Source organism: Cajanus cajan, chromosome 11, assembly GCF_000230855.2.
Source record: "Cajanus cajan strain Asha chromosome 11, NIPB_CcT2T_4, whole genome shotgun sequence".
Classification (NCBI taxonomy): Eukaryota; Viridiplantae; Streptophyta; class Magnoliopsida; order Fabales; family Fabaceae; genus Cajanus; species Cajanus cajan.
In genome coordinates, this window is record NC_138527.1 from 34,456,336 (window position 1) to 34,465,828 (window position 9,493).

The window sequence follows — 9,493 nt, forward strand, 5'->3', positions numbered from 1 at the left end:
AATAGTAAATTTCATCTTTTGTTCCATTTGGTTTTTGTTAGCGAGGAAGAGGGGGTGTTGATCTCACGAATCAAGTCAAGCTAAGAACCGAGCCTTGGATTTTGGAAAACATATATTTGTCCATCTCCTCTATGAGTTTCCCGTTTTACCACAGTAACTCTATCTTTACTCAGATTAAGAAAAAGGAAAGGAAAGAAGTTTCTTTTGCAATCTTAGCAGCTCGGGTCATACTTTTTGATGGTATACTGGAAAAATTAAAAAAAGCAAAGCTAACCAAAATCAACTCATATCCTGAAGTAATTGAGTAAATACCATTCTTCCCGGGTCTCCAAATTCATAATCACGAATAGAAGATGAGATGTTGCACTTGCATGACTTTCAGGCTCTAAAACATGGATACTCCTAAAGTCATGTTATACTTGAACTCAGTCTGTATGCATTGATTACTCAAACATACCTACTAGTTATCTTTTCTATTTTCATTTTATAATATGCATGATTTTGTAATATTAGGTCTTCTTGTTTCTTAATTTCTTGTCTTTGTTCCTTGAGCCATCCATGGGAACCGAGCTTGGCACTTATTTTAGTCCTCTCTTATTCCTCTGTTCAACCATTGCTATTCACTTATTTTAGTCGCTGATGCCACCCGAAACCAGAAGCAAACCAATATCACCATGCAAATTAAATTCAAAACATAGAGGGGTTAACTTATAATTTTAAAATTTTGGTTTCCAACAAATTACTCTATTATAGGTTTATGCCTTTGATTATTTTATTATCATACCTAATCTTATGCTACTTTTTTATGCTTCACATGTCATGGCAAGTTGCTTAGTGGTAACTTTTGTGCAGGTTCCTTTTAATTGGACCGACACTTTACACGGCTAATTAGAAAAGTAAGTGTATCGTGTACCTAACTTACTTTAGCTCAGCAGGGACCTCTCTTCACTTTAGTTCTTAATTCCTAATAAAATTACTATTAAATGTGACTCACCATGACCCCCTTATCTTCTGTCCCTGTTAGTCACCCTATATCGGATACAAAGAAGGTGGGAGAGATTTTTGGAGCGAAATTTTAAGAAAATTAAACATTTTTTTGTTGTTGTTTACGTTAATTTTCTGGCACTTGGGTGAGAGTGTTCAAAAGTATCTCACCCATGAAGTTGGTAGAGAAGGGGATACAATTGGAGAATTAGAGATAATCATGAAACCATATAAAATCAGGGGTTGTTGCGGATTCAATTCAATAATTCAATGAAATAAATCTAATTCAATCTGAAAAATAGAATTCGTTCGCACTATCAAATTAGTTGGAATTTAAAAATTGAATATCTAATAGTGTTTTTTTTTGGTCCCTATCCTTAGTTATTTTTTAAGTACCTTTAGCAGAACTTTCGATGTTTTTAGATATTGATATTATGCAGGTGTCTTAGAGGAGGCTGTAAGCTATCTTTTTCTTTCTTTTTATTTCTTTGGCTGTTATTTACCAAAAAAGAAAAACCATGAACGCTTTTTTACACAAAAATATTTTTATAACTTTTTTTCAACAAATTTTTTTTTAGAAATTCTTTTAACTTCTTATCTAAATTAATTTTTATTAATCATAATTATTTATTAATTAAATTTTAATTTTTAAAATAAATTATCAATAAATAAAAATTATAGTGTTAAAATATAAATTATTTACTATAAATCTAAAATATAATGTATATTCTTAAGAATATCTATTCATACAAATTTTTAATATAATTTATATATTTAACTATTATATTTCTATATATATAATTTATTACAAATTCTAATATGTTTAATAAATATCTAACATATGTATTGCACATGCTAAAATACTAATATTTTATAATGTTAATAAAAAAATTTATGATATTGAATATTTTATGAGTTGATGACATGAAATCCAATATGGTTAGATCATATTAAGGACTTAAAAACAAAAAAAAATCAAATCAATCTAATCTAATTAAAATTAATCGGATTAGATTGAAATATGTTTTAAATGGAATTTGAGCCCACCACCCCATATAAAATCATTCTCAATTTCTTTTGCAAAGAAATTTTTTCTTGTTACTATGATATTCGTAAGAGTATCCTCTGACTTTATCGAAAACTAATCCCCTACAGATTATAGTGCCCGTTAGACCAATAATTATTGGTTCTCGTCCAAAGAAGATGCCAAGTTATTGCCAACAAGTACAATAATTATAACATAAGTTAATTTTGTGAATAAATCTATGCCTCCATACAATAATAAAAATATTATTTATAGCATTAAATAAAGAAATATTCCTTTTATAATTATTTTAATTTCTATTTTTTATATGGATTATTTATTTTTTCATTTTATCCAAAAAAATAAATTAAATCACTTATTCTTTTTCACTAATTTCATTATAGTTTATTTTAATTAGTTTCCATTTTTGTTTTCATTTTATCCTTTATAATGAATAATTAAGGGTCATTACTTTCTTGTGCATACCACTTTTATTCTATACAAAATATATAAACACATGAAGTATATTGATCTCATTAATTTTTAAATAAAAGATATATATTTAATAAAAGTATGAAAATTGGAATGTTACAAAATCATTATTTAATAACTAAAAGATATAGATCAAAACATATTGAACATAACACACAACATATTCAGCAGAAGCAAAAGAAAAATAAATACACTAACCTCCAACAATTACTATGCACATAAACATTCTTCAAGCAGTTCTAAATCTCACTCTTAATACACTATGTTAGTGTATGTTATAGATAAAAGAAGACTAGATAACATTTTATGAAGAGTGACTCACTCCTTTATATAGAGTTTTCATCATTACAAAAATTCAAACAAAACATCTCACATATGAAATATGGATTTATCCAAAGATATATGATTACTAAAATAATGAAAACACAAAATGGGCCATATATACAAATAACTTCCTCTTAAAATCAGAAGCATTTTTTAAAACTAAAAATATATTCCTATATTCCTAAAATAAAGGGGCAGTTACCAACATTCTCAACCTCTAAAGCAAATAAGATTTTTTGGTACTATAGTACTCAATAACTAAGCAGCGACTGAATTAATTATTATAAAGAGACCAATCCTCAACAAATGTATTTAAACTATTTTTTCGTTGAATGAAATAGAACCTTTTAGCAAAGTTTGTTGTTACATTTAATGTGTGTTTGGATTCACGTAACCTATTCCACGTTTTAACCTATTTGATTAACGTCTTATTTTCGCATTTTTTTTTACGCAAATTGAGCCCAGAAACGTGAACCAAATACACTGTTATTCATGGAACGAGTGACAATTTCTAAACAAGTAAAATATTTTAAAGAACATTTTTATTAACTCTAAAATTAATCAAGACCATATCTGCCCCCAAATCCCTTTTTATCACTCATCATATTTAGTTTTTCAAACTATAGTCTCTTTTAAATTTTAATACGGTAAATTCACGGAATAATTAACATACACTCAGGTTCGATTCCTATTGATATTAAAATAATGCTTAACATTAAACAAGTTCTGATGCACATGTTGATGATAGGATGAATTATATTCCACGAGAAGATAAATAGAATGATAAAACAAGAAAGATATTTTAGGATTGAAAAAATATGCATTGAAATGTAAATAGTATTTTAGAATTATATGACTACAAGTTAAAAGAAAGAAAGAGTATGAGGAGCATGATTTTGCATGCAGCACTCGTGCGTGGGCTCTGTGGGATACAATTGCTGAGGGAGATTCTGATTATGAGGTATTGAATTCTTGCTTTTCCTTCATTGAGACACCTTTTAATTTATAAAATCTTACATAGCAGCAAATAAAGCTTCTAGAGATTTGGAACTTTCAAGTAACTTGATTATTAAATCTTTTGGACACCTTTGGATTTTGTCATCCGTCTCCAATCTAAAATTGATCACAACAAATTAGAGCACCACCAAAACAAAATCACCGCGGTATCAATGTTTGTCTTATTTTTCAATTTCTTTTAATCCTCTTTTGTGTATCAATTTCACATGTTCAATTGCAGCAATTGAAGTCACCAAAAAAAGGTTTTGACATGTTCAATTATTTGTAAATGAGACCACCATGATACTTAATTCATTTATTTGTCCTTCTCCAAGCTTTTATATAATATGCTGCTTTCTTGTGTATTGTTTGTTAATTTATGATATGTATGTCTTAAAAAAACCAATTAACGAATAAATCGCGTTTAATGTAGATCAGTTGTCCAAAAACTTGTGAAATCATAAATGGTGAATTCAAAAAATTTTAACAATTTTTTATTCATGTACAAAGTTAAAACTAATTAAATATATTATTAAAATATTAATTAATAAATAAATTAATATCTACTATCACTCTATATATAAGATTCAATTACTTAATTCATCGAAATTAAAGACAATATTTAGTATGGTTAAACATAATAAAATGTATTGTCTTATTTAATATTATTAATATAAAATAAATTTATAAATAAATTAATATGTTAAGTTTTTAAAAGGATCAGATCAAACTTATAAAAAATTTACAACAAATAAATTAACAAACTTAGACTTTAATTTTATAAAACAAACTTGACATGTATATTTGAAATCTAACTTAATTTAACATATATTCTCATATCTAATTACAATAACAACATTAAAGTTCAAGCCTAAAATCATATTATTGATAGTTGATTATTTTAGTTGATGGAAACAATAAACCCAAAAATAATAGTTAAATCAAATGATTAATTTATTTTTAATAAAAAAAAGTGTTTGCTTCATTTTCTAAATATTCAAGTTTTCTCAACACAATTGTTAAAAGGCATAAATTAACTTTGTATAATTTAAGAATGAACACACTGTTATTTACGATAAAAATAAACTGACTTCATTTTGTTAGGGAGAAAAAGAAAACAATTGATCCACTAAGGGACGAAGATGACAATAGCTAGCTGTGTAAAATTTGTTTCTGCTTTATGTTTATAGAAAAATAGCCTTTTATACAAACACGTCTAATTAATTAGAACACGAAGTAGAGATATTTGAATCTAAATTAATCCTTATTACTTAACATCCAGCCAACAGCTATTGAGGAGTCAAATATTTTATCAAACTGAAGACAAATCCAATGAATGTATGACAAGAAAGGAACAATAATGAGTCACTGGATGTTAACAATATTTGCACACATTGTCCACTAAAACATGCCATGACCTCCAAATATTATCAACATTGATAAGATTTGGCCTTTGGTATATGAGACTTGAGCTCCAGGGCGTATTTGATTTCATGGTGCTTCACCTTGAATGCGTGAGAGTGGGATAGGCATTCAATTTGCCTTGGAAAGTGAGATTTGCGTAAGACAAACAAACACACTTAGCAATTGCACCATATGGTCTGGTTCTTCCAACCGGGCTTTATGTTCATTCAGAGATGGCTCCCTCTGTTCTATATTCAGAGAATATGATGAAGCATATTCTCTATTGGAGATCCTTAATGAGATGACCTGTATATAATTAAAGAATAATCTTTCTCAAGTTTAAGCTAGGTTGATAATTCACTTTTTAACATAATATTAGAGTCTAGTATCATTGACATTAACTAGTCATGTTATCGGGCCGTTATTAGATTACCTACGATGTTTGTTCTTGATGTGAGTGAGTGGAGATCAGAGTGTGATTAAATATGAGCTTTCAAAAAAAGATTTTTAGGTGAGAAATTGACTGGTGAGTAGCACAAAATTGTTTTAGAAATGTTTTTTTTTAATAAAAAATTGGAAAGTGAATCAAACATGCCCTAAATGTTTGTTACGATTTCATGATGAGAGTTGAGACTTGTTAATCTTGTGCAGTTGGAGGATGGCTAGCTACACTTTGTGTGGCTGGTTTGACCGCTATAGGTGTAAGGAAAGCTGTGAAGACAGAATTGTTAGATGCTGAGCCGATGGAGAAGCCCTTTATATATCGTATACGATTACGAGCTTGTTGGTTTTAGATAAGAATCATTGCAAAAGCTAAAATTGAACGTTATGAGGCAAGTTTTATCAAAAGGAAAAAATCTTCCTTGTGTCCCAACATTGTTTTTGAAGCAGCATGGTAAATCAAATGAGAATCAATTAAATTTAGAATAAATTTGTTTTTTTCTCTCAAATTTAATATTTTTTTAACCTTGTAATTTGAAAAAAGCTTATTTAGTCCTTCTACTTAAATGTCCTTGAAGAATCTGTTAAATAAATCTCTCTCACTCAAAACTTACTTGAATCATTGTTCGCAAAAATATTATATAAAATCTGATTGATGTTGCACAATTAACTTAATTTACTTAATTTTTCCTTGTCAGTGGTATTATTAGGAGGTCCTGGGGATTAAAACAAGTTTTTCTTTTTGAAATTACAAAATCTACGAATATCAATTTTAAATTTAGGGACTAAAATAAATTTATTTTAAATTTAAAAGATTGAAGAGTGAAAACAAATTTAAACATGTGTTACTATAAGCTTTTTCCATTCTAAGTCATGTTCAAATGTGATTAATCATAAACTTAGTATGACAATTGATTATTGGAAAATGTTTAATCTGGAGCAAAACTCACCTTAATTTGTTTGATTTATGGTCTGGTAACAACATCTATCTATCTATTTATTATATATAAAAAATTGAGTTACATTCTATTACTTCGACATGTTATTATAAAATTAATTTTATATGTTGTCATGTTAGTATATTTGTTTGTGACAAATTCTTTAAACTTTTATCTTCTATCATATTTTTCCTTTACTTTTTATATATTACATCTCTCTACATTTTATCTAATTTATTTCTTATGCTTTTTGTTTAATTTTCATTTCACATAATAATCTTTGTCAGGTACTACTTTTTTCTTCTTTTTTTTATATTACTATTCTCAATTTGTCACACATTTTATCTATAATAATAAAAACATTTTTTTGGTCAAAACAATAATGTGTGATGATTTAAAATTACGTTTAATATGTCATTATATATGAATTAATGATTTTATTAATTAAGAGATTAAATTTTGTTAAATTTTCAATTCCAAAGAAATTAATTTTAATTATAAATAAAAATAAAGCAATATTAATTAATATTAATTGTAGATTAAAATATTCAATCATTAATTTACTATTTAAAAAATTTAATTTGATTAAATTCTCTGTTTCAAAAAAATAATAAATATTATAGTAATTAATATTAATATTAATGTTATAAATCATTATTTATTTATATATAAAAGTTGAGTCACATTCTATTACGTCGACACATCATTATAAAACTAATTTTAGGTGTTGTCATGTCAACATATTTGTTTATGTGACAAATTCTCTAAACTTATTTATATATAAAAGTTGAGTTACATTTTATCAGGTCGGCACGTCATTATAAAACTAATTTAAGATGTTGTCATGTTAGCATATTTGTCTATGTGATAAATTCTCTAAACTTATTTATATATAAAAGTTGAGTTATATTCTATTACGTCGTCATGTCATTATAAAACTAGTTTTACATGTTAACATGTTAGCATATTTGTCTATGTGACAGATTCTCTAAACTTCTATCTTCTATCATATTTTTTCTTTATTTTCTATGTATTACATCTCTCCAAATTTTATCTAATTTATTTCCTACCTGCTTTGTTTAATTTTCATCTCACATAATAATTTTCGTCAGGTACTACTTTTTTTCATCTTTTTTTTTTCTCTCACTATTATCTATTTGTCACACATTTTATCTATACTAATAAAAATATTTTTTCCACAAAACTATGATAATTTAAAATTACGTTTAATATGTCATTATATAAGAATTAATGATTTTATTAATGAAGAGATTAAATTTTGTTAAATATTCAGTTACAAACAAATTAATTTTAGTTATAAATAAAAATGAAGCAATATTAATTAATATTAATTGTAAATTAAAATATTCAATCATTAATTTACTATTTAAAAAATTTAATTTGATTAAATTCTCCATTTTAAAAAAATATTATAGTAATTAACATTAATGTTAATTACAAATCATTATTAGAAAATTGCTTTTTGTCAAAATATAATAATTATTATTAATTGACATTTATATTCATTAATATGAAAAATAATAATTTTTTTATTAATATTAATTTTAAACAACAATTAAAGAAACTGACTTACATATTTGAAAATAATGGATATATGTAAATTTTTTATTATTAATTTATTAATTTGATAAAATATTAAAGTAGATTGTTTTGTAATTTAGTTATATATAAAAAATATTTATTTGGATATATTACCTTTAATTATGTACTTTTTAAAAGATTATTTACTTGAATCTTTTATTTTTTAATTTAAATCTAAGAAAAACAATAAAGGATGAAATATTATATAAATATAAATATAAATATAAAAAATATTTATAATAATATTTTTTCTTTACAAATCCTATTACAAACAATAATAAATTTATTTGTAGTAAAAAATTAATATCAAACTTATGTTACATAATTAAAAATTATATAAAATTTATTTATTAATTAACAAAATAATATTTTTTAATTTAAACAATTTTCCTTTTATCTCCACGGGTCTATATCTAGTTAATGTAAAATTGTGGCACTAAATGGTTTTCCCTTTTATTTTGCTGAGTGTGGTGCAAATCTTTCAATAGACACTAACATCTATGTAATTACTCAGTTTTGATATAATTTTGTTGATTCTTCTTTCGACATTCATAGGATATTACCTTACAAACTCATCGTCTAATCCTGGAGCTGGTGACATTCTAACGGGATTTTTGGGATCTGTTATTCTATCATTTGCCTTCTCTATGTTCAAACAAAGAAAGGTACCCATCTAGATATGTAATTATCACTAGATAAAGCCTATAATGCATAAAAAAGTAAAGCAAACAAAAACAATATATTCTCATTACTTTGCAGGCTGTTTCTTCTGATTTTTGTCAAAGTTAGGCAAGTTGCTATCAACCTTATTCCTGGCCAATGCTTGATATGTTATTTCTGAGTTGTGAATAGTTAACGATGTGCAATAGCAATTCAGTAATAGTGTGTTTGGATCAGAAAATTCAAAGAATTTTAAATTCTTGATATTTAAATTAGTTTGATTTTAATTTTTATCATTTTTAAAATATTTTGTTTGAAAAAGTTAATTCAAATTTTTAAATTTTAAATTGTTAGGTTGGATATGATAATTTAATTCCACCATGATAAAATTGATTTTAAAAATATATTTTATGTTGAGATTTTTAAATTAAATTTTATAAAAATAAATATTAGCTAATTTTTAAATATTTAATAATTTTAAAAATTAATATTAGATAATATTTATTAAGTTTAAATATATTTTTAAATATTCAATAATTAAAAACATGAAGAGATAAGAATAGGATAAAATATATAAGTGAAATAAGAAGAAGAAAAAATGAGGAATTTCAAATTCTTACTCTTTTGG